The 20,958-nt window shown below is 43.3% G+C and overlaps 1 protein-coding gene across 10 annotated transcripts in view; it reads left to right on the forward strand.

Annotated features, from left to right (window-relative positions):
• The window catches only part of GPHN (gephyrin), a 2,075,463-nt gene that overhangs the window by 852,513 nt on the left and 1,201,992 nt on the right, over nt 1-20,958 (forward strand). The window lies entirely within an intron of this gene.

Raw genomic sequence — 20,958 nt, forward strand, 5'->3', positions numbered from 1 at the left:
TTTCCTTTATTTAAGTTACTAGTTGATTCAATGGGGGAAACTGGGATTGCCCCTTCTTCATGGCGAACAGCGAAGATCATTTTTAAAAAAAATTTAAAAAAAACCTGTAGAGGAATGCGGGTCATACAGGCAGATATCTTTGATTAATGCAGATGCGAAAGTGTTTGCTAAGATTCTAGCAAACCGTCTGGCTCCCCTTATGCCAGAACTTTTTAACATGCAACAGCACGGGTTTGTTATGGGCAGAGACACCACGGCCCACGTTAATATGGCCATTACGGCCTTTGATATAGCCAATACTAACTACACCCCACTCGGTATGATTCTTCTTGATGCTGAAAAAGCGTTTGACCGAGTGGGGTGGGAGTACCTATGGGCTGTGCTTGATGCATATGGTATTAAGGGTAGATACCTTGGCTGGATCCAGTCATTATACGATCACCCAATGGCCACGATTAATTATGCGGGCAAAAGCTCTGCATCTTTTTCAATAGAAAGAGGAACGAGGCAGGGGTGCCCTTTGTCGCCCCTGCTATTTGCTCTGTCATTGGAACCCTTTCTTAATGCTCTGTTAATATCTAGCGATATTATTTCTTTCAATCACAAGGGAAACAGCTTAAAAATCACCGCGTATGCGGATGATATCGCTGTATTTACTACTGATGTGTCTAAAGCTGTTCCGGCTTTAACTAAAGAGGCAGAAAGATTCGGTAAGGTATCCGGCTATAAACTAAACGCTAAAAAAACTTAGGTGGTCGCAAACTATAAGCCAGTAGGAATAGTATCGGGTATATGTAAGCACGCTACCTATCTTGGTGTTAAGATATCGGCCAAGTTAGAAGACGTAATAACCCTCAATTATGACTTGCTTCTTAAAGAAACAGCGGCATCTTTAAAAAAAATGGCACAAGATTCCATTAAGTCTTGTAGGTCGCCTTCACTTAATAAAAATGAAAATACTACCTAAAGTTCTTTACCTATATAGATCAATCCCTTTGCGTCTTAATACTGTTTTTTTAAAAAACTCGATGGAATATGTAGTAGCTTTATTTGGGGCTATAAAAAAGCGCGAAGAGCTCTTAATCAGCTGAAACTCCCAATTGATAAAGGGGGTTTAAATTTTCCTGACTTCAGACTTTACTTTTTTTCCTCCTTTTATTGGCCGTTTGCGGAGTTTACTATGTACTGAAAACCCTTTTTTCTATCATAAGTTTATGTTAGGTCAAGATAGCAATCAATTTCTTCCTAGAGTAAACGACCCTAACTAGTTTAAAGAGTTAAGTTTAAGACTACTAGACACGCCGCCCAAATTTGGAAACAATTAATGGCACATGAGAAAATCTCTTTTTTTTAATGCAGAATTAAGATTATGGGAAAACCCTGGATTACCTGGAATCTTTTCGGATGGGGCAAGAATAGCTTGGACAAGGCACGGCATAATCACACTGGGGGATATGTATGGCACTAACAGTTTTTTTAGGATTTGAAGCACTAAAAAACATATATAAACTGAATGATGGAATGTACTTCAAGTATATGCAAATTCATGATTTTATCATTCACAAGATGAAAGTCCGGGAAGTTCAACAATCAGACATTCTTAAATGTGTGTACTCAAAACGGACTAAGTCACTTATCAGTGAAGGTTATTATAACTTGAACAAAGATAAAAAAGATGATTGTGGTAAATTGGCTCTTAAATGGTCCGATCGACTGGGAGTTTACATTTCCGCCAAATAGATCTCTACTACACTCACTCAAATCAATAGAGTGATGCATTCTTCTAACATTAGGCTTCAAGCATATCGTACGGTTTGTCAACTTTTTTACACCCCAGAAAGGATTGCTAGCTGGGCTCTAGAAAATCAGGCTAATGAGCTCACCAGGTGCTCTAAATGTTTATTGGAAGCTGCAAATATAGAGCATATGCTTTTTTCTTGTCCCGCTTTAACTAACTTTTGGAAAGGACTAGAAATGATACTTAATAAGAATTTGCTTGTTTTTCCACCATTATCTGCTCATCTGATTTTATTAGATATCCAGGATGTGAACAGTCCAAACAGGGACCTTATTTCAATTATTTTTGCTTGTGCCAGACTAACTATTGCCAGATCTTGGATATCGCCAGATCCTCCTCATACAATGGAGTGGTGGAGTCTAGTAAAGGAAATTTACACAATGGAGATTGCTCTGGCGAGACTAAGGGGTCCTAACTCTTTGAAGAAAAAAGAGAAAATCTGGATTAATTTATTTGGATAAGAATTGGGGAAGATGTTGGTTGGCTATTAGAGACATTTTTGCAAACTGAAAGATCATTGTTTTTTTGTTGTAAACGATGTGTTAACTGGTGTTACCTACTTCTGTTTGTACATATTTTGTTTCTCTTTACCTCTTGCAATATCAATAAAGAGATTTAAAATTAAAAAGAAATTATACATTTGCTCACACCACAGTTATTGTACAGTTCTGTTAATTCCATATGCAAAAATAATGTATAAAAACCCTTGGGTTTGGGGGTGAGCCAGAAGACTTTTAATTTCTTCTAGGAATATGCTATCTGTTAATATCCCAATTTTGCTGCCCACTTTGGATTTAGAATAATATCTGATTTTGCATTCTTCTATGTTACTCTTCCAGAGCCTTCATGACATGCACTATGTATCGCTTTATTTCTGAATTTTGTAATAAAACCATTTTAGTTTTTCTGCTGATCTAGAACTTAGTCATTAAGTGAGCCCATTTACTTCATTGACTGTTTGCTAATATTGTGATGCATTGGGAGGTGCCTTAACATGGGGACAGATTGACTCATAAAAATGAGCTTTAACACCGTCTCTGATTCAGTAGAAGTTGGCTTCTGATTGAGGTGAATTTCGGGGTGTCTAAAATTTAGGGATGTCTAAAATTTCAGTCTGACTTGCCCCCACTGTGTTACGATTTTGTACTCTTCATGTTTTCAGGTTGCAGTCACAGTGGACATGCGTAGGTGTGTTTAGGGTTTACAGTTTGCATTATTTGAACTATTTTTTTCAGGATTTTCAATTTTTAAAATCCTTATTAAAATGTGTCCATTTATAATATAAACCGTAGCCATTGTTTTTATTATTTATTGTGCTTGAACATGCATATTGGCACTTGGATGTAGTGAACAAAATAATAACATGTCTGTCTGCAGTGGTGGTTGGCATCCACGGAGGGGGGCGGGTGCATGCACTCAAAAATAATACATTAAAAAAAATGTATCTGAAGATGAGCACGACGTCCTTTGCACCTGTCTTTTATCTCCATCTACAGCCTAGCCAACAGGAAACTCCCTTGACCAATCCTGGTTCTGTTCTCATGCAGCATGAGAGGCGTGCCCTGATTTGAGGGTGCAACCTCACGTGGTGCTCCACAGCACACTGGAGGTCTTCACTTACTCTCAACTCAGCTGTTATGAGAGGTTTAAAACGCGCACGTATGGCTGGCCGTCGCAAGACGGCCGGGCAAAAAGACGTGCACTTTAAACAGTCCATTCACAGACCTCCCTGCGGATGTCAATTCAATTCAATTCAATTCAAAGAAAACTTTATTCGGATTGCAAAAAATCCATAAAAGTCACACAGACATAAAAACACATTTTTTAAAAATAGTTTTACACAGTTGCTATAAAAATAGTTAAAAGAAAAGAGAGCAGCAATGATGATGTAAATGGTCAAGATCAGGTTATTAAAGTGCATTCCAATATACATTACAGGTAACCAAAGTGCTGTTGCATAGGAGACATTCTTCTTAAGTGCATGGGCATTTCAGGGAGGTTCCATAGATTTCCGTGCATAAAAAATAACTTTCAGAAATGAGGTTGCACGAAAAATCAAATCTACATTGTCTAAATTTAAAAGCATAAGATAAGATTGAATTAGGGAAACTGGCCTTTGTTTTTTAAAATATGGAGCTAAGAACCATTTGATATATTTCATAAAAAATTTACAATGAAAAAAGAAATGCAGTTCATTTTGTCTACTGCGACCATCACAGGGGCAGGGGCTTAGTTCGTGCCTTACTCTCAACTCAGCTGTTATGAGAGGTTTAAAACGCGCACGTATGGCTGGCCGTCGCAAGACGGCCGGGCAAAAAGACGTGCACTTTAAACAGTCCATTCACAGACCTCCCTGCGGATGTCATTCAGGAGGCCCCATCCTGACACTCTGTTCGGGACGGGGGATGAAAAACAAAATGGTAATGAATTTGCATTTTTTTTTTCATCTCTGGGGGTAATTTAAGTGAAGCGCTGCTCCTCTGCTCCAACAGAGGAGCCGCCCTAGTCTGTGTGTATGTGTGTGCATGTGCTTAGCTTCCCTTGCCGGCTTTGCCTTTATTGGTGGATCTTCTCCTGAACAGAGGGGCATGTAAGTGTCATCTGCGCAAACATTTAAGCACCCTATGAAGACTGTATGCAGTGTGCTGATATTGTGATCACTCATATAATTACCTTACGTCTAACGCCGTTTGTGAAGTCACATACTGCAGCACAGTGCAGTACAAGAGCAAGCCTGGTCATATAATCCAATCTAAGAGGTGCTCCTATGGAAGCCAAATGTTTTCAAGCTCCAGTGATGATATAAAGTGGGATGTACTCTTCTTCTTCATGTGGTTCATGGAAGGCAGGATGTTGTTAGGTCCTTTGCATTTCACATTAATCATGCACATTCACTTTTAAATGTTTAACTTATAAGCTAAAAGGGGAATATCAAAAAGAAAAAAAAGCATAACAGCCATAGGTATCCTCCGCATGTTCTGCGCTCCATTGATGCTAGCTAGGATGTCACTTTGCTGATACCTTCCATAGATATGTACCTATCCAACCATCTCAAACCCTACCTTCAGAACCACATACCAAGAACTGGATCCTTCACTTGTTTTGAGTCCTTAGAGCTCCAAAGTAATTCCTTTCCTAGGTTCCGCCATAGTTCTGTTTATATCCTTGTAGTTTCCCAAGCAAGCCAAAATCTGTGGATCCACTCGCCATTGTTTTTGCTCTTGGCATCTGTTCCTTTCCTTTGCTCTGTTCAGTGGCTGTGGTGTTCTAAATCGGGTTTATTCAAGTTATATTGTATTTATTTACAATCATCATAACTTGGAAGTAGCTCTGTGTGTTACGGTATAACACAGAGAACAGCTTTGTGAAGTGAGATTGAAGGATACATGTGTCCAGCCTACTTCTAAACATAACATGAGAGATTGTCTTTGTTTTTAGCGGCATCTCCAGCAGGACATATTCCTACCAAAAACATATTGATGTAACCGTAAATCTGTAGGTTGTGATAGAAATGTGTGATGAAAACGAACTATTCATAGTTGATATTGGAAGAATTATGACGTCAGATAAAATAACAGAACATGTTCTGTTAGTGTAAATGTTGGCTTTGAAAAACGATGGAAGCCAAAAAATTATATTTTGGAAAATGAATATTGCAGATGAAGATGACGAGCATTTATTCAAGGCACTTATTTCAGAATGTGTTAACATTTGGGAAATAAATGCAGGTCTAGTGTCTGATGATACAATAATGTAGGATTCATATAAATCCATTTTTGAATGCATACTAATCAATCAATCAGTAATTGTAAAGCGCAGTTTATCACCTGTGTGGGTATCCCAGCGCTAGGTTGCTGGGCTTAGTCCAAAAGCCAGGTCTTGAGTCTCTTCTTGAAGTCTGTGAGCGAGGGCAAAGTTCAGAAGGGGAGGGCATTCAAGGACTTGGCTGCGAGGTGGGAGAAATAGCAGTCTCCGTTGTGGTTTTGGGGGATGAGCGGTGTCTGTGCGAGGGTGACCGAGGGAAGGTTTCTGGATGGTTGGTTCAGGCGGTGGTTAATATATGCTGGTCCTTGGTCGTGGAGGGCTTTGTAGGTGTGTCAGTATCTTGAATTAGCCTCTTTTCTGGACGGGGAGCCGGTGGATGTTCCTCAGGTCTGTCTGGATGTGGGTCTGTTTGAGCAGGTTGAGGACCAGTCTGGCCACTGAGTTCTGTATCGTCTGGAGACTTTTCATGAGTTCGCTGGTGGCTCCTGTGCACAGTGCGTTGCTGTAGTCCATTTGGATGGTGATTGAGGCTTGCATGACTGTTTTTCTCATGCTGATGGGGAGCCATTTGTAATTATAAGTTATTACTGTGCTAAAAGTAAAAACGGTTTTAAGTGGTCAGTCATGGCTTGAGAAACAACTTACATTAAATGATAAAGAGATGATTGCAATACAGATTCAAGCAGATTATGTTATTTGCCTGAACAAGATGTGAACTAATAGGCAATGTTCGGGAAATGATTAAAAAGCTTGTGTACATTTGGCATATAGATTAGAAAATCTGAAAAGTTCACATTAAGGATGAGCAGAACAATGTGTGAGTAAAGAAAAAAATATTATTATGGGTTGTAAGAGCTTATATATGGCGTATGTATTGAGTGAAGAAACAGTACAATTTTTGTACAGTGTTAATTGCAACTAATGCAAGGTAAAGATATTGAATTCTGTCTCAGAACAAGAACTGCTCATAGCTATTGAAAATATTAATCCGGTTCAAGCTGCAAGAGTGTTTGGATTTTAGTTGACTTGTATGTGAAGTTCCAAGGATTTATGGTATTCAAGTTATGTGAGATTTATAATAAAAAACTCAAGCGAGGTTCAAAATCAAAACTTAAGGAAGTAGCTGTAATAACATTGATATCAAAACAGGGAGAAGGAAAAACCTAGGGGCAGATTTACAACAAAGTAACGCAGCACAGTGCAGCAACTCATTTTGCTGCGCCCTGCTACGTTACTTTGGAAAGCACCGAGATGTGACATATTTACAAGAATATGCAGAATCTCTGTGCTTTCCCTGCGCTGGCGCACAAACTGCAGCCATGCGCAGGCACCCTTGCACCATGGTGCTGGGATGCTTGCATCGTGGGGGATTGTTTTTGTGCAGGAAGGTGCCCCTTCCTGTACAAAAACAATCACAAGAGGCTTTTTCCTCTTTCAATGCGTGCTGTAAATCTGCCCCCTAGTGTTTTGATTCTTGCTAAATGTAGATTTAAACATTTTCACCAATTGTATTGGCTTTAAATTGAAATACTTAACTTTGATGCATACTCTACCAACACAGTACTATGCACACATACTACCTTGCAAGGACTTGATGAATGTGGACAGTGTGCTGTAGAAGCGAGGAATAAATCCTGTTCCCAGATTTCGCTGGCTCGTTCTACAAGGAGGCACTGCTGATAAGGCACACTCCTACAGCAGTTTATAAGTAGGCACTAGGGATGATGAGAACTCAAAGCAATTTATTAGCTTGGGTCACAGTTTTATAAAGTGCAACTGAGGTGTCAGTGAGCTATACATCGAAAGAACATGGAGTCATGCAGGAAAGGAAGATAAATTGTTCGGGCACCACACTATGCAGACATCTTGAATGGATACATTGCAGACTATGGTACCCTAACGCAAGCTGTGCGCTGCAATGGGGTACAAAGTAGAAAAAGGGAGAGGGAAAAATACAAGAGGTCACTAACAGGTGAAAGAGGAACTATAGGTTTGTGAACCTATGGAACGAGAACGATCAAAAGGTATTGCCAGTGTAAGGTAACATGGGAAGCAAGGGACTGAAGGAGAGAGCAGAAAGAATGACTGCATGATAAAGATGGGAAGACTGGAGAATGTTGAGGCACTGTGGAAGATGGGCTGAAAGTGGAACCGGAGCATGGTATGGCTAAAGGAAAAATGAATTTCTGTATTTTAAGGACATGGCCAACATGAAGATTTCTTTGTCATCAAACAATATATAGCTACTGAGGGCAAAATTATTATGTGTATGAAAGATTGTAGAGTAAAATAAATAATTTACAATGTATACATATTCTGTATGGCTTTGATAGAGAGCTACTAGAGTGAATAACTGGATTAAAATCCAGTAGCTCACTGCTGTGACATAGTCATGGTTGGTAACAAAACTGTTACCCACTGTTGCTACGTCATAAAGGAATCCCAGGTTGCTCTGGCTGGGCTATTTAATAGCCTGTCAGAACACAGATTCTGAAGGAGAGGTGGCAGGAGGCCAGGCATTTTTTTTCCTTTTGGACACGAAATAGGCCATTTTGTGTATAGCCTCTCATTACGCCTCTGCCCCTGTGTAGTATTTGAGGAACAGGTGATTTTTGGGGGCATTTACAACATAAATTATGGATTTTTAAGCAGCTGGCTCAGCCAGCGTGTGCAGGGAGGGGTGGGGCAGTGGCATGGGAGAAGGGGAGGAGTGCAATGTGCACTCCTTTGTGACTGTGTGTTTATCCTGCCGCCTCAAGCCGGCCAAGCACATGTGCACTTAGGTTACTCTAACCCGGATGTATTGAACAGCCAGGCTAGAGAAACCCCACAGACTCCTTGACCTGAGATGAGCTCCGTTTTAGCCCGCTCAGGCCACTCCCCACATTTCTCTCATAGTATGAGATCAGCGCAGGCATTGGACAGGGAGTCTGTGATGTAGTCCGTGTCTCCTGGGACAGGGAATAACCAACACAGAGGTGCACCACAATAGGCGGCCAGCAGCAGGTAAGTTTAACTTTTTAAATATTTTTATTATTATTAATCTCCCTTCTCTCCGCACTAGTCCCTCACGACACAATTTTTTCTATGTGGCACCCACTGCTACAGTCGTGCCCCACTTAAGATTTCCAACCTCCACAAAACTTTCCAAGACAATAGGGCAAAGCTTGTAGTGGGAACCACACCCATCTTTAAACTGACACATTCACTCACAGATACACTAAAAAGGATTCCTAGTTGCCGGTTGTTAGAAATGTGGGTCTCTAGTTGGCAGAGGTAGGTACCTTTGCCCAAGTAGGGACCCTTGCTTCTAGTCAGGGTAAGGGGGATACACCTCTAAAATAACCCTTGCTCAACCCCTTGGTAGCTTTGCATGAGCAGACAGGCTTATCTCAGGAAGTGTGTAAAGCATTTGAGAACACATACAGTAATACAGTGAAAACACTACAAACGGACACCACACCAGTTTCGAAAAATAAGTAATCTTTATCTACACCAAAACAAGATCAAACGACAAAAATCCACAATACAGTATTACAAATATGATTTTCAGATGGTAGAAATGATTCAGTTCAAAGCACATTGCAGATGCAACAGTTTTCTCACAAAGTACCTGGGATGCATCACACAAACAAAAAAACGGTCCCCATGGAAGGATATGGGTCAGTTCCTTACACTCAGGAAGGTGATGCGTCGGGGGATGTGATGCGTCGGTTCCTTACTGCAGCGCAGAGGAGTCGGTTCCTTACCGGAGAGAAGGTGATGGCTCGGTTTCTTACTGTGTGGGGAGGTGATGCGTCGGTTTCTTACTGCGTCCCCAACGATGCGCCAGACTTGGCGCCTCGATGCGATGTGGGGATTTGGGATGATGCGTGGATTCTTGCAGCCACACAGCAGGGCTTGCGTCGGAATCGGTGCAGTGATCTCGGATCTCGGACTTCGGAGATCGTTGCACTCGATGCGGGTGCAGTGATTTCTGGAGCCGCGGTATGGGCTGCAACGGTTTCTTAGGCGATGCTTCAGAAACAGGTGAGGATGCGTCTCGCTACTTCGTAGTTGCGTTACTTTTCCAGTTCCCAGTGGAAAACCGTACCTAGAGGTCCAAAACAACAGCAGGCACCTCTTTGCAGGTCAGAACTCCCAGCAAGGCAGTTCAGGGGAGCGGGTGGGGATGTCTTTGTGTCCTTGAGACATCAGAACAGGAGGCAAGCTCAGTTTCAAACCCTTGGAGATCTTCTTTCAATCAGTGAACACAGCAAACAGCAAAGTCCTTTTCTCCTTTCCTTGGCAGCAAGTAGCCACTGCAGGCCAACCACAGACTGCAAAAAGCACTGAGGCAGTATTCTTCTCCTTAGCAAAGGTTCCTCTTGATTTCCCAGAAATTATCTAAAAGTCTGGGTCTGGGCTCCTCTTTTTATACCTGGCCAAAACCGGTTCTGTCCTCACTGGTGCAGCTTCCTGGCAGGAGGTGGAGACAGCATTGTGGAAGGCAGACCAGGTCCATTTAGGTGAAAGGAAATTTTCTCCCCTACTCTAAATGCAACTCAGGTCTATTCAGCCCAGTCCTGACTCATCGGGCTCTCTGGAGCCACTGCTGCTCCCCAGTCCCTGTCATCCAAAGCCAGGCATGAAATACACAAACCTAGAAGAGGCAAACTGGATGGTTAAGCAAGAAAATAACTACTTTCTAAAAGTGGTATTTTCAAACACAATGTAAAAATCACCCTCCCTAAAAAATGCCTTTTAACATTCGGAGTTCAGACATTCTAAACTTTATTTTCCTACCTTGTTCCCAGGGATAGTTATGTTAATAAGATGTTATGAGCAAATCTATCCATTCTGTCCTATGGGAACAGGTAGCCTTGCAATAGTGAAAAACGAAATTGGCAGTAATTCGCTGCCAGGACATGCCACACACATCAGGACATGTCCTAGCTTTCACATACACTGCATCCTGCTCCCAGGGGTACCTTGGGCCTACCTAAGCATTGACTAACAGTAAGAAAAGGGAAGGTTAGGGCCTGGCAAGTGGGTGCACTTGCCAGGTCGACATGGCAGTACCAGACTGCACACAGGCTCTGCAATGGCAGGCCAGAGTTACATTTAGAAGCTGCTTATGTGGATGGCACATTCAGCCAGTTATGGAAGCACTAATCCATAACGGATATCTAAGTCCTCAAGAGTGGTCTTATTTGAAATTTAACTATTTTATGACATGCTTTTGTATAATCTAATGATTCTATTATTCTTCATTTTATGTGGTTTGTATACAAGTAATCTCATGTCAATGTTACTGGAATAGGTATACATGTTATTGACATTATATAAGCATAGTCTGTGGATTTTAAAAGTGATTGAATTGTAAAGTGCTGACAACCAAATTTTTGGGTCATGTTCGCGCTATAGAAAAAAACAGATAAATAAAATAAAATAAATAACAGTTTACAAAGGGTGCACTTGCACTTTGGCACTGAACAGCAGTAGCAAAGTGCCCATAGCATCTAGACCAGCAAAACGGAGTCCAACACACAGCAAAAACACAGAAGGCAAAGGCAAAGGCAGGACCCACGCCATTGGTGCCAGGTCCAACACTGGTCAACTGCACAGAGGACATTTTGGTTATATACATCCTGTCCTGTACTGCTATGAAATTGAAAAGTGTACCACATGTTGATAACATGCAACAAGTGCCTTAATGTATATTTGTGCGTGTAGGGCCCCAATGTTAACTCACATACTTGTAAAACAAAACACATTGCCCCAAAAATTGATACTCTTTCACATTGAGGTAGCTGTTATGCACAATGTTTAGCACCACCTACTAATTCCTGTGATGTCAAAATTAGAGAAGCATATAAATACAAAAATCACAAATCTACACGTAAGAAATGATCTCCATATTGTACTAGATGTCCATAACCTCTTTTACATTACCTGTGTATAGCAGAGATAATATGCTACTGGTTTATGGTCGTTTCCCCCAGGATGAGATATTTGGTCTTAAGAAAGTTGTTGAAGGGCTGCATATTCCTGCATTAGTATTTGTTACAATTGCGAGGGTTTATATTCCTCTTTTTTTTTATTAGTTACAAGTTTTATTTTTTTAAATAATTGATTCTTGGATAGTGCATGTCATTGAAATTTAACCGTTAGAACCAATGCTTACATAAAAGTCGACTCTCTAAATCTACAATTTAAAAACATAGGTGCTTGGCGTGAGTTATCCTTAAATTTGGCGCTGTATATTTTAAGTAATGCTATAATTTGACACGTTTTTACATGATTACGTAACAGTTTAATGTGTAAAATGCGATTGAGGTCTTTCCTTATTTGTCCCTTAAGTATTAGCAGTGTTCTGGAAATTATAAAGTGGATAAGACTAAAATAAGCAAGTTGTATTGTACTTCAGAGGAGCCACATTTCATTGTGCTGCATGCTCGAGCCATACCTTCGTTCTTTACAGTACTCGCTGTAGGGCATTCCTTTAACAAGGGTTGAAAATCATTCCCTGTGACATATTTCCTCTGTAAGATGAAGACCTAGAAGGGTTTCTTGATGTTTACGAAGCATCGTTGATAAAGGCATGTGAATTCGGCTGTAGCAGGCAACATCTTAGATACTGTAAGGACAGTACGATTAATAAAGCACTGTGTCATCTTAGAGGTAGCATTATTTATTGGAACCGTTTGCTAACAAGAACACTTAATGGTATTTTGAAAGCTAGGTTGGAGGTTCTTAACATCATCGTTATTGGTTACCATCACCGTGATAGCGAAGAAGTGACGCACTCCCTTGATGCCTCCATGAACTCTCTTACTCCTGTTCCTCACAAACCATGAGATGCCGAAGGAGGTGGCACTGCTAGGGAAAGTGTGCACCTGACTTCGAAGTGGATTTATTCCTTGTTCCATCCTGCTCCCTCACCAAACACCCCACTGATGTGCCAAAAAAAGCAAACGGTATTACCTATGTCTGGCCCAGGAGCTGTTTGTGGCCAGCAGGCTATTAGGAGGCAGAATGGCCCTGTTTGCAGTCGGAGGAACATTTTCAGGGTGAACGGAGAGTCTGAGCCACAAGTACTTCTGGGGGTTTAAGAAGAGATACTGTAGGCCAAGATGTACAAAGCATATTTGAGATTTCAAACACGGAGTTTGTGATTGCAAAAATGCTTTTTGTAATGTATTAATTCCATTTTAGAAGTCTTAAAAAGTCTTATGCCTAAAATTGGATTCCAGGAATTCAGTAACTGGAAGGGGCGTCTTGTAGATATCCCTTCCAGCTACTGAATCGGTATCTTATGTTTCTCTTTCAGGGGATCCTCATCAATGCCTCAGGGGTGACAGTTAGGTCAGTTGTTCTTTCCGGCTCCTTCAGGAAGGACCCTGGTAACACAACTCCACTCTTTTCTGACTTTCTGTCAGAAATTTCCTTCATTATTCTGATTTTTTTTTTGCTTACTTTGACATTTTACATCAAGTCAAATAGGAATCTGTCTTTTATTGACAGTTTATACAGACAGACAGAGTATACAGACAGTCATGATGTCTGTATACTCTGTTTGCCTGATCATCATGACCCAAAGACCGTCCTCACTGCGAGCGCCTGTCAGAAAGAACTCTTAAGGACAGGGAGAGGAATCGCATTTATGGCCTAGCTCAAAGGTCATCCAGAGGAAGATCTCCGGTAAAGAAGGGCTCCAAGAGGGCTAGATCACCTTCAAAAGTCTTCACGTCCTTTAGCTTCAGCGTCGGGCTCGGCGCTGAAGAAACACCTACCAGTGGGTCATTTATTGAAAAAACGACCGTCGACGGCGGGCTTGCCGTCGAAAAGAAGATCAGGTTTGTCGCCGACGTCGAGGATTCCAGCTCCGTTGTCGAAATCCCCTCTGCCGTCGTCAACCAGGCGATGATCGGCGTCGAGGGAGGTCACACCTCCGCCATCGTCAACAGGGCGACGATCGGCGTCGAGAAAGGTGACTCCTCCGCCGTCGTCAACCAGGCGACGATCGGTGTCGAGGACCATCACCCCTTCGCCATCGTCAACTCGTCGACGATCGGCGTCGATGACCAAGACCCCTCTGCCGTCCTCAACCCGGCGACGATCGGCGTCGAGGGGCGTTACACCTCCGCCGTCGTCAACAAGGCGACGATCAGCGTCGAGGCCCAAGATCCCTCCACCGTCGACAACAAGACGTCAGTCGGCGTCGAGGAGGCGATCTTTGTCGGCGTCGAGGGAGGGCAATACCCCTCCGCCGTCATCGCATAGACATTCGGCGTTGAGAGAGGAAGCTCCGTCGTCGGCTGGTCATCGCCGTTCAGCGTCGAGAGACCATCATTCCTCGCATCGCTCACCGTCGAGACATTCGACACCGAGATTGCTTGCTCCGTCGACACCCCAGAGTTTTTCGACGTCGAGAGAGAGGTTTCCATCGTCGGCAGTGCAGTGCTCTTCGACGCTGAGAGACGTCGAGGCCTCATGAAAGGGCTGATTCGACGGCAAGGGACTCTGTGATTCTGGTGACTGAATCAGCTTTGCGCCACTCCTCTTCACAATCTTCTGGTTCCTCAAGAACACCCTCAAGGTCCAGAAGACCTGTCAATAGATCTCCTTTATGGCAGACAGATCCTTCTTCGGAGGCGGTGAGGTTGTCCCCTAGATGGTACCAACCGTTGGATCGTTGGCGAGATTCAGAGGCTGCCAAGCGGATGCGGGAGTACACCAGTCCTGAGCACAGGTCTCCACTCCAAAGATTGGTGGCAGAAGTGGACAGACGCAGCCCTCCCAGGCACCAAGCAGAAATATTGCCTATGAGGAGACCATCCAGGTCTCGTTCTCCCAGAAGGGAAGATCCGGCCAGATCTCGCTCTCACGGAAGGGAGGAGCATCAAAGAAGGTCACGTGAAAGGAGGCATGGAGCTCATCGCAGGAGTCGAAGACCTCCATCTTCTTCTTCTTCTTCTTCTTCTTCCTCCTCAACCCAATCTTCCAGGAGAAATTATTCTCCCACGCTTACAGATAGCCCCATCTCCAGAGTTTCTCCAGTAGACGACATCAACACTTATCTGGATGTCCTGCAGAGAGGGGCTAAGAAACTGAACATTGAAATGTCTGTTCCCCAAGTAACTACGACAGTGATTTTTGAAACGCTGCATCAAAAATCTGTTTTGCGTCCATTACTGTCCTTGGTCCCGGGAATTATGGATCCTGTCAAAGGCATTTTCCTAACTCCAGCAGCTATTAAGGCGGTGCCGGCTCGCATCCAGAAAAAATACAAGCCAACTGACTCCGACCCAGTTTTTGTAAAAGCTGACCCTCCAGCAGACTCTGTGATTGTAGCAGCAGCACGGAAAACACATGCAGTTGCTGTCTCCTCCTCAGTTCCAGCAGATAAAGACAGCAAATCACAGGACTCGTGGGGTCGAAAGGTATGCAATTCTGCCGCTTCTACTCTGAAGATCTCTAGTGCGGCCGCTCTATTAGGTAGATATGATAGAGCTCTATTTTGTATACTTGTAAATTTTGTATACTTGTAAAGCGCACAGCTGCCCGCACCGCTGGCGTCCCGGCGCTGAGGGATTCCATGGATCGGTTCAAGTCCAAACTGCCAAAAGAGGACCAGAAGGACTTTGAGGGGACACTGACAGAAGGCTGCCTAGTTTCTAACCAAATAATTAGCACAGCGGTGGACAGCGCAGTGCTAGCGGCTCATTCTTATTCCCATGGAGTTTGTGCCTGGAGGTCTTCTTGGCTGCACCTCACAGGCCTCAAGCCCGATGCACAACAACGCATCTTAAACCTTCCTTTTTCTGGTTCCTCTCTCTTCGGTGAACACGCTGACGAGGAGATGAGTCGAATGAAGACCGGGCTGGACACTGTGAAAGCAGTCGGTCTAGAGAAGAAAAAATAGTTCAAGCGCCGCTTTAGGACCAACAAGGGCAAAGGGGCTCAACAGAGGGTTCAAACCCCTCAGTGGTCCCAAAACAAGAGTCAAGGCAGGACCCAATTTCGAGGGGGGCAAATCAGATAAAAGTATAGGAGGTCACCAGCAGTCCTCTTAACATGGCGAGGGGAGGAAAGGCTTGAGCAGTGGCTTCCTCTGGCGCCGTTGCCCACTCCAGTGGGAGGAAGTGCTTCACAACATCTGGCAGAGTGGGTCAGCATCACAAAAGATCGTTGGGTGCTGAATATACTGCGCAATGGATATACGCTACTTTTCTGTGCGCTCCCAAAGAACATTTCTCCGAAGAAATCTCTTCCCCACCAACTGGACCTGCTCCGGAGAGAGGTGAAAATTCTTATGCAAAAAAGAGCTTTGGAAGAAGTACCTCCCTCTCAAAGGGGAAAAGGGGTCTACTCCAGATATTTTCTTGTTCCCAAAAGAGATCAGGAGGACAAGTTCAGACCCATCCTAGACCTTCGTCTTCTAAACAAAGTCATAGTCAAGGAAAAGTTTCGCATGCTAGCTCTTCACCAAATATGTCCACATCGCAAGTCGGGGATTGGATGTGTTTGGTGGATCTGCAAGATGCATACGTTCATATCCTGATTGCACTGCGTCACCGAAAGTACTTGAGGTTTGTAATCGGTAACAAACATTACCAGTACAAAGTGCTGCCCTTCGGGCTCCGCACCACGAGTCTTCACCAAATGCATGGCATTGGTGGTGGCATTTCTTCACAAAAAGTAGCTTTTCATCTATCCGTACCTGGACGACTGGCTCCTAAAAAGTCCATCTCCTTTACAGGTAGCAAACGATTTCCAGCTTTGCCTGCACCAGTTGCACAAATTTGGGCTTCACGTCAACATGGAGAAGTCAGTCCAGCGGCCAACACAGTTCATCCACTACCTAGGCTCCGTTCTGGACACAAAATTGGGAAAAGCGTTTGCTTCGGAGGAGAGACTTTTTTCTATGCGGCAGAAATGCAGAGTTCTGCTCGAGTCTCGAAACCCAACAGTCCGACAGGTTGCCTCCCTGCTGGGTTCCATGGCGTCCTGCATCTTTCTCATACCGAATGCCAGGTTGAGAATGCGGCCTTTACAACAGGCCCTGGAGGACCAATAGGACCAAGCAACAGGGCGTTGGGAGGACCGGATCAGTCTACCCCAAGCAGCAAAGACTTCCATCAAATGGTGGACTCGACTGCAGAATGTTCTGGTGGGAGTACCTTTTCACCAACCTCTCCCAACGCAGTCAATAGTGACAGACGCTTCTCTACAAGGCTGGGGGGCACACATGGGGTGCCTTCAGATTCAAGGTCGGTGGTCGGATCAAGAGCAGACCTACCATATCAACATGCTGGAGCTCTGAGCGGTGCATCTTGCTCTCAAAGCTTTTCTTCCAGCGGTCAAGACCAACTCAGTCCTGGTTCAGACAGACAATACAACCACCATGTTCTATCTGAACAAACAAGGAGGCACTCGGGTCACGCCCTCTCTCCCTGGAGTCACAATTGATCTGGCACTGGCTTCTCGCTCGGAATCTCTAAGTGGTAGCAGTGCACCTTCCAGGCGAGTTAAACATCAAGGCAGACACACTCAGCAGGCCACTGGGAAGATCAGCCAGACTGGGTGCTAAACGACGAGGTAGTAGACAAGCTTTTTCGTTGTTGGGGTCGTCCAACTATAGACTTGTTTGCAGACGACGAAAACAAGAAATGCCACGCCTTCGCGTCCAGGTTCCACCGGCCAGGGACGCAGGGGAATACTCTCTTGATGGATTGGTCAGGGACATTTGCTTACGCATTTCCTCCCCTATCGCTGATCCCAAAGGTGGTTTCCAAGCTCCTCAGGTCGAACATGGAGATGATTCTAATAGCTCAGGACTGGCCGAGGCAGTGGTGGTACCCGGACCTTCTTCATCTGTCTGCGTGTCCACACAAACGGCTGCCTTGCAGACCAGACCTGTTGAGCAAGATGAACGGGAGGATTCTGCAACCCAACCTCCCGTCACTGAACCTGACAGCATGGCTCCTGAGGTCCTGCAGTACGGACATTTGAACTTGCCTCCTGAATGTATGCACATTTTAAGAGAAGCAAAGAGGCCTTCCACAAGAGCGTCTTATGCGTTCAAGTGGAAGAGGTTTTATATGTGGTGCAGGGAGTGTCATCTGGACCCTACTACAGGGCAGGAGGAGGTTGTTCTACCATACCTCCTTTCCCTAGCAACATTTGGGTTGAATTATGCTTCCATTAGAGTACATCTGTCAGCCATTGTAGCGTATAGGAAATCACCAAGCCAAACTTCTTTGTTTCAGGTTCCAGTGGTCAAGGATTTCCTCCAGGGGTTGAAGAACTATCCCCCTGTGTGAAATCCTTCTCCTCCTTGGGAGTTGAACCTGGTTCTATCCAAGTTGATGAGACCTCCTTTTGAGCCCATCCACAAGGCCTCGTTGCAACACCTCTCTTGGAAGGTTGCGTTCTTGGTGACAATTACATCAGCGCGAAGAGTAAGTGAGATACAAGCGCTGTGTACAAAAGAACCCTACACTGTTTTCCACCACAACAGAGTAGTCTTAAGAGCACATCCATCCTTTTTACCTAAAGTAGTCTCTGATTTTCATATTAATCAGTCCATTTCTCTTCCATCCTTTTTTCCAAACCCTACGACCCCGGCTGAGCGGTCTCTGCACTCTTTGGATCTCAAATGAGAACAGGCTTTCCAGCTGCCAAAAGATCCATCTCCAGATGGATTGTTTCCTGTATTAAATTGGCTTATCAGCTGGCGGGCAAGCCATTACTGTTGTCACCTAAAGCACACTCTACTAGGGGGAAAGCGGCCACAGTAGCTTTCTTACATGATGTCCCTATGTCTGAGATTTGCAAGGCTGCAACCTGGAGATCAGTTCGTACCTTTACAAGGCATTACTGTCTAGAATCTGATTCCAGGACTGATACTCAAGTAGGACAAGCCTCTTTGAGGAATCTATTTGGGTAACCTGCGGCCTGTACAAGCTTACTCTGTTTCTAGGCTTGGTATTGATCTACTGTTACGTTACTCCTTTGCCCTCAGGGAGATGAGGTGAGGCTCGCTATTGTATTCTAATGCTTATGACTATTGATGAGGATCCCCTGGAAGGGGAGGATTAGTTATTTACCTGTAATCTTAGTTCTCTTCCAGGGGTATCCTCATCAAAGTCAAAAGCAACCCTCCCGCCTCCCCGGGCAAAGGATTATTTTAAGTTGGAGATATGGTTCACCTAAATGTTTCATGGTTTTTTCAGTCCCCGCAAAGAACAACTGACCTAACTGTCACCCCTGAGGCATGATGGGAAGCTGGGGGTCATGGGTGCCTTACAGGCACAGTGTCAGTTTTACTGCATGTTGATGCAGGTTAGCTTTTCAGCCTTTTTAGACTGTAGTTTTGCAATGCAGCCTGGGAGCTTCCTATGCTTTCAGTGTTTCATGAGAATTTCCACTGCTTTCTGAGCATTAAAACCGTTCTAAAACAAAGCTGTTGTTGTCTCTCATGTTTATAATGCATGTTTGTTCATGGATGATGGAAATTCTTTACAGCATAATTCAACTCTGGTGTTTATTAGGCTGCAATTGTTTATTTTTATATATATATATATATATATATATATATATATATATGTATGTATGTGAGGGACATATAATATAATGTTCCCGGGGTCCCGCGCATGGGCGGGAATATTCTAATGCTTATGACTTTGATGAGGATACCCCTGGAAGAGAACTAGGATTACAGGTAAGTAACTAATCCAACACTGTTTTACGACAAAATCTAGTCACATACCATTGAAAAGTTGTCAACACCTCAAAGGGGTGATAACCGATTTGCAAAAGTGAAGGGCCTCTTGGGACAACTTTCCCTTAGCGAATGTTAAAAAAATAAAGTTTGTAGGGTAGGAGGCAGTGTTCCAGAAGACCACTGTATACTCTCAAATATTTCAAAACGTTTTTATTTGACAAGCAGCCCATTGCCTCTAGAAAAAAACATTGAAATCTGTCACAGACGTGGTCTGTCACCATCCCTGTAATGGCCACCAATTGTAGTGAGTCACAATTTCCTGCCTATTGTTGATGTAGGCTAAGTTATGACCTGCTCCAATTCAAATTTTTGTGATCTGACCTAGTAGTACATAGGTCACCTCGCAAAATGATTTTTCATTTGCGAAAAAATTATGGAAATTCTGTACATCTGGCCCAGTTTGCCAATTAATGGGCAAACTGGGCCTAGGTCAGACAAGGGAGACGGCAAAAATATGTACACTCAGTGACATTAAGCAACCTATACATGAACGTTTTTTTAAAGTAACAACACTGTTTTCAAGAGCAGTTTTGGAAAAGTGGCAAATTTTTATTCAAATCAGTGACATGAGGCATGGTGATATTTTAGAACGAAGGTGACAAAACCCAGTTTCCCAATGAATACCTCCCATGTTGGAAATAAGATAGACTGTAACTCCGTCGCTTAGTGATTCCATGATGTCAATAGAGCCAAAGAGTCTGATTTAGAGTTTGGCGGAATGTTACTCCATCACAAACATGACTGATATCCTATCCTCCTTATAATAAGTGGCAACCTCTAAATTAGACCCCCAGCACCTTCCTACGATTACTAATGTCTAGAAATCCCTCAAGGATTTTTGACTGCATCATTGGGTGCAGCTAGAGGTACACTGTTCTTTGTTATGAATGTTAATATTATTTTACTCATGGTTATTTTGCATGGTAGCTTTAGTGCAGCATGTTAAACCAGTGATCAGAATATTTGTCATTCCTATTTTATGTTTAAAATAAAATAAAGTTTTAGCCAATACCAAGAGTAAATTGGGGGATATCTTTAACAATATAAGACCGCTCAATATATTATTTTTCCTCATGTGAATAGTTTACAGGTGTTTATACTTTCGCTGTGATTAATGTTTTCTGCTAGGTTTGTACCAGTGCAGTTTTAAAGTTGTGTATTGCTTGGTTATTCACTCTGGAGTACTTATGTGCATGTGCTAATGTCACACAAAGGAAATCCTACTCAGTAGCATGGCAAGGCTCATATAGTTCACGTAAGTCATCAACCTAACAAAGAAATGATCATTAACCTGGTCCTTAATGCAGGCTGCATTCTGGCTGCCAAGGTATCCGTGTAAAAGTTCATTGATATTACAGATCTTTACAGCCTGTGAGAGCCAAAAATTGCTGAACCGATCCATGCTCGTGTCTTTGCCAAACTTCTCATACAGCTTTTATGAAAATTTTAAGAGACTGTGTGCAAGTCCCCTTGGCCAGGTTCTAAAGTGCTCCAGCACATTAAGACTTTGAGAAGCAAATTAGGCTCGATTTCCTCTAACAGATGCCAGCAAATCATCAGTAGGAAAAAGAGTTGGATCTAGTAAAATTATTTTTCTCTTGAATAACATACTGTCCTTTGACAC

Source organism: Lissotriton vulgaris, chromosome 9 (genome assembly GCF_964263255.1).
Source record: "Lissotriton vulgaris chromosome 9, aLisVul1.2, whole genome shotgun sequence".
Classification (NCBI taxonomy): Eukaryota; Metazoa; Chordata; class Amphibia; order Caudata; family Salamandridae; genus Lissotriton; species Lissotriton vulgaris.